General features: G+C 38.3%; 1 pseudogene; it reads left to right on the top strand.

Annotated features, from left to right (window-relative positions):
* The first annotated feature begins 4,404 nt into the window (after nucleotides 1–4,404).
* LOC122151393 lies at nucleotides 4,405–4,522 on the top strand (annotated as a pseudogene).
* Nucleotides 4,523–6,055: the final 1,533 nt, after the last annotated feature.

Raw genomic sequence — 6,055 nt, 5'->3', positions numbered from 1 at the left:
TCCTGCACCCCAAGCTGTCTCCCTATGCATACTCAGCCCTTCTATTCTCCCATGATTGATCTCTCCAAGGAGTGTATCTACCTAATATAAATGTTCAGCTCATATACCTGTCTTTTGTTTGGCTGGAAGCCACAGGAGTGGGTTCAATTCCAGACCTGGAAGGGCAGCTAGGGGCCACAGTCTCAGGGATTGCTTCAGGCTCTATCACACCAGCAAACTTGGTCCCCTTTTTTTTAATGGCTTTGAGTTTTGTTCCACATTGTTCTCCCACTCAATCCAGGATCTCCTACAGAGATCCCCCTCTGAGTGGTAGACAGTCACCATCTAGTTCTTCTGGTCTTGTAGATGTATAGGCTGAGAATTGCATGGTGTACCAGTCACTTGGACTAATTGTTTCCACGAATCTTTGGTTTTCTTCATTCTTCTTTGCTCTGGACAATGCATCTAGAAGGCCACTTGCAAGTTTTTAAGATCCCATTTGCTACTCGCCAAAGTAGGATGTGCAACAATGTTTTTGTACAGTTAGTATGTTAAGCCAATTGAGCTTGATGTCCCCTGAGACTATGGTCCCAAGCCCACAGGTCCAACTATTTGCTCCTTCTGGTGACTGGCTGTGACCAAGAAGTGACTACAACCTTGTCCCTTGTCAGCTCTACTCTATACCTGGGAATTCTTACAGAATATACAAATATACTTGTAGAAATATTGTCTGCCAACCTTATGCATGGTCATGGGCACAATATCTCCTGCATAGACATATCTGATCATTCAGCCTGTCCAAGTATCTATCCACCCATAGATTAATGTTTCCCTTCACTGACAACTCAGTACTGTATGTGCAAAAGGGTTCATCTTTGTTGTCAGTACCTCCCATGCACCTATCTTCCTATTCCTCAATGCCACTGTGTTGATCACTCACATTTGCTATATTGCCCTCCATTCACCCAAATCAATACTTGTTTCTACCTATCTAACAGTGTTCCTCCAGTTTTGGGGTTTTTTGAAGTGGTTCTTTATTCTCATTAGATTCAAAAGATTAGTGCCTTTTCCCATGTTAAAGAGAACACTGGCAGTTTATTGCATGATGTGGCATTAGAAATAAATAAAATCACTATTTAACATTTCTAATCAAATACATATAAAAGGCAAGTTTAAATATGTCCACATATTTTATATACCTTAGAGGATTTTTATCAAACTAATAATAATGATAATGATTGGTTGCTTCAAACTGCACTAAGAATAGTAGGATAATAAAAGAATGAGTTCTCCCCACTCATCTGTCAGTTTGTTGTATTGTGGTGGTTTTCTGTGTCACTGTGAGATTGGAGGCTATGCCTCTGGTATTTCAAATACCAGCAGGGTCACCCATGATAGACAGGTTTCAGGGGAGCTTCCATACTAAGATGGACTTGGGAGAAGGATAGAGTCATCCATATTGATGGGTCATGTTTTCTTACCCATTCTGCTACTCTCTGTCTCTTGACTGGTGCATTTAATCCATTTATATTCGGTGTAATTATCAATAATTTGCTGCTACCATTTTCCTGTGTGTGTGGGTGTGTTTGTGTGTGTATATGTATGTGTGTGTAGTGTTGATGGTTTCCTTGTTCAATATTTTTCTCTGTCCAGCTTTATTTTTTTAATGGATTTTCTTATTATTTCCTTCATTGCTATTATTTTAGTGTTTACTGAGACTTTATGATTTTCTTGTCTTTTAGTTTACTGAGAAGGTTCATTAATTTTCTTTAAGGTTACCCTGTCATTTATTATTATCTTCCCAAGTTTAAAGCAGCCTCTCCTATGCTTATATTGTCTTGACTTCCTCTGTAACTTCATCATTTAATCACTCTTTTTGCTTTGCAATCATGAACATTTACAAATTGACACCCTTCATTCCCTATTTCCCGTCCTGTTGTTGCTGTTAGGTGCTTCAAGTCATCTCCAACTCATAGTTAACCTAGGCACAGCAGAACAAAACACTACCTGGTCCCGTGCCAGCCTCATGATCTTTGCTATATCTAAGCCTATTGTTGCAGTCACTCTGTCAATCCATCTTGTTGAGGGCCTTCCCCTTCTTCATTGACCCTCCACTTTACCAAACATGATATCCTTCTCCACAGAATGGTTCCTCCTGACAACAAGACCAAAGTAGATGAGATGAAGTCTGGCCATACTAACTTCTAAGGAGCATTCTGGATGCACTTTCTCCAGGACAGATATGTTAGTCCTTTCAGCAGACCATAGTACTCTTAGTGTTCTTCTCCAACACCACAACTCAAAAAACATCAACTATTCTTTGGTTTCCTTATTCATTGTCCAGCTCTCACATGCATAAGAGGTGATTAAAAATACCGTGGCTTGGGTTAGGCACACCTTAGTCTTCAAGGAGACATCTTTGCTCTTCATCAATTGAAAGAGGTCTTTTGCAGCAGATTTGCCCAATGCAATATGTCATCTAATGTCTTGACTGTTACTTCCATTGGTGTTGATTGCAGAACCAAGTAATATGAAGTCCTTAACAACTTCAATCTTTTCTCCATATCCTGTGAAGCTGTTTATTGGACCAGTTGTAAGAATTTTTGTTTTCTTATATTGAAGTATAATCCATACTATAGTCTTTAATCTTCATCAGTAAAATGCTTCAAGTCATCCTCACTTTCAGCAAACAATGTGTATCGCAGGTTGTTAATAAGACTTCCTCCTGTTAACATCAATACTTTCTCCTGTAGGTTTATTTTTATTTTTGACTTCTACATGTGAGTTGGGAGCTCTGGTGGCATAATACTTAAGGCATTTGACTGCTAATCAGAAGGCTGGCAGTTCAAACCCACCAGCCACTCCTCAGAAGGAAGGTTGGGCAATCTACTTGCGTAGTGAAACTGTCTCAGAAACACAAGGAAGGGTCACTATGAGTTGGATGCAACTAAAGGGCAATGGGTGTGTGTGGGTTGATTTCTATTTGATGTTGTTTTATGTCTCAATCTCTGACTATGATCTGCCATTGTTGGTTCTCAGTCTGAAGACCTTCCCTTAGGATTTCTTGTAAGGTTGGTATGGTTTTACAAATTCCTTTAATTTCTATTTATCTGAGAGAGTCCTAATTTCATCATTCTATTTGAGAGACAGTTTTGCTAGACATAAAATGCTTTCAGAATTTTATATATGTCATCACATTGCCTTCTTGACTGACTGGTTTCTGCTGAGAAATCAGACATTAGTCTTACCGGTTCTCCTTTATAAGTGAATTTTCAATTTTCTAAAGTTGTTCTTAGGATTCTTTGTCTTTGGTATAGAAAATTTAGTTAAGATATTTATTTGTGATTTCCTTTTGGGGCCTATCCTATTTGGGGTCAGTGAGCTTCTTGAATGTGTATCTTCTGATCTTTCATGATATTAAGGACATTTTCTTCCAAGAAATATATAATTTTCTAGGTTTTTTTTTTTTTTTTTTTTGGTTTTTTTTTGTTCCAGAATTCCAAGCACATGTAAGTTATTCCTTTTGATCATGTCCCAAATGAAGTTTTCTTTCTTTTTTTTTTACCTTTTTTTTTTTTTTTTTTTTGCTTCCCTCCTGGTCCTACAACAATTTAGTGTTGAAAGAATTATCTTCAGTCTCACTGATTCTGGGTTCTATCTATTCAGGTCTACTCATTTGTCTTTCCAGTGTATTCTCTACTTCTGAAATTTTAGTATTAATCTTCTGGAGTTCTAATTTTAGTATTAATATTATGGATTTGTATCTGCTATTTTTGTATGGTTTTTAATTTTCCATTTATTTTGTCAATTTTTTTCTTGCATTTTTTAAAATTCTTCTAGAGTTTTTCTTGTCTCACCAAATGAGAATTAAAACAAAACATACCAAAATCTTTGGAGCACAGCAAAAGCAATGTCTAAAAGACAATTAATTGTAATAAATGTACTTCACAAAAGAAGAAAATTCAAGCGCTTAACCTAACATATCCAACAATTAAGAATAGGATAGCAAAAGAATTCTGCAGTTATCAGAAGAAAGGAAATAGCAATGATTGAATAGAAATAAATTAAATAGATAAGCAGTAGATAGAATCAGCAAGGTTGGAAGGTGGCTCTTTTAAAAGAAGTTCGGGCAATCCTACTTCCGTAGTGATACTGCCTCGGAAACCCAAGGAGAGATCGCTGTGAGTCAGGGCCGACTCGATGGCAAATAACAACAACAACAACAGATGAATGGATAAACAAACTATGGGACATACATACAATGGAATACTGTGCAACATTAAAGAATAGCATGGATGAACATAGATATTATGCTGACTGAAATTAGTCAACCACAAAAGACAAATATTGTATGAGACTACTACTAAAAAGAAGAGGTTTACACAGAGACAGAATCATTCTTTGAAGATTATTAGTGGTGAGAGGATCTACAGTCATACCACATGAATGTGCCTGATCTCCTCTGATCGCGGAAGCTAAGCAGGGTCGGGCTTGGTTAGTACTTAGATGGGAGACCGCCTGGGAATACCGGGTGCTGTAGGCTTGGGAGCTGTGGTAGCATAGTGCCTAAGGCACTTAACTGCTCACCAGAAGGCTAGTGGTTCAAACTCACCAGCCACTCCTCAGAAGGAAGGTTGGGCAATCTACTTCCCTAGTGATACCGCCTCAGAAACCCAAGGAGGGGTTGCTATGAGTCAGGTCCTACTCAATAGCACTTAACAACAACAATAACAACAGGAGTGGGAGGGGAAAAGAGGGTAAATCACTAATGAGAGGGTTGTTGTTGTTGTTATGTGCTGTCGAGTCGAGCCCAACTCATAGCAACCCCTCCCTGGGTTTCCGAAGTGATATCACTATGAACGTAGATTGCCCAAACTTCCTTCCCAGGAGTGGATGGTGGGTTTGTACTGCCAGCCTTCTGGTTAATAGAGTAGATATATATTAACTTGGATTAAGGGAAAGGCGATATGCAATAAAGGAGTGGTCAGTATAAAAATATCAAGACTGTGGAAGACACAGGGAAGAGCAAAAGAGTTAAAGGCAACAAAGGTGAATACCATTATATTCACAATCCTTTAATAACAGTATTAACAATAATCTGCAAATGGATACATAGATAAACACTCAAGCTGAATAAAGGCGGGATGTTGAATGGAACTACATCTACAGATATATACAGGTTTGACAGGGGATATCTCTACCTATATATTTATATGTACTGAAAATATATACAAGAGTATATTAGAGCAAAGAGCTGGCAAAGTTATGAAAACTTCTTAGTCATAAGCAAACAGCTTCAAGGAATGAGACAGTAGACGTTGGGGCTTAGGGCCATAATCTCAGGGGAACACTGAGGTCAACTGATGTAATGCAGTCCTCAAAGATAATGTTCTACATTCTATTTTGGTGAATAGCACCTGGGACCTCAAAATCTTGTGAGCAGTAATGCAAGGTGCAATTATTGTTCTCTCACCATCCAAAGCAAAGAAGAGTAAAGAAAATCAACATATAAATAAAAATTAGTCCAAGTACTAAGGGATCATGTGAACCCTGGCCTCCATGACCCTGAAGCCAGGAGAAGTAGATTGTGCACGGGTTACCACTGCTGGCTGCTCTGAAATGGATCACAATAGGAAGTCCAGGATAGAATTGGAGGAGAAGTTTTGAACAAAACTCAAAAGGATAAAAAAAGATCAGGCTTCAGGGTCAGATAAAGAGTTGTTGAAGCTCCAGATTACGGTTTTTAGACAGCGTTCAAGTTGGGAACCGAACTCAATCCTTGTGTCTCAATTTTTAGCTAAGTAATAGACCTTCCTAGAAGGTGAATAGTAGTACCAGGAAAAATCAATCATATGAGAGCAAAAGGGCAGTATTTGCCCAGGAATAGAGCTAGGAAGTCAGAAAGGGATGGGAAGGACAGAGGAAGGGACGGAGAGTGCATGAGGAAAAAGTAGGAAGAATCCTGTTGTACTGTGGGGATTGTAGTGATTGTCACAAACAGAATATGTATGTACAGTTGAGTGGAAAATTTATTGTGTAAATTTTCACCCAAATCATAATGAAAAAAAAAAAAAGA

This window comes from Orycteropus afer, unplaced genomic scaffold (genome assembly GCF_000298275.1).
Source record: "Orycteropus afer afer isolate SDZICR_OR568_19922 unplaced genomic scaffold, OryAfe1.0 scaffold00427, whole genome shotgun sequence".
Taxonomy (NCBI): domain Eukaryota; kingdom Metazoa; phylum Chordata; class Mammalia; order Tubulidentata; family Orycteropodidae; genus Orycteropus; species Orycteropus afer.
This window is presented reverse-complemented; position numbering and strand designations above follow the sequence as displayed.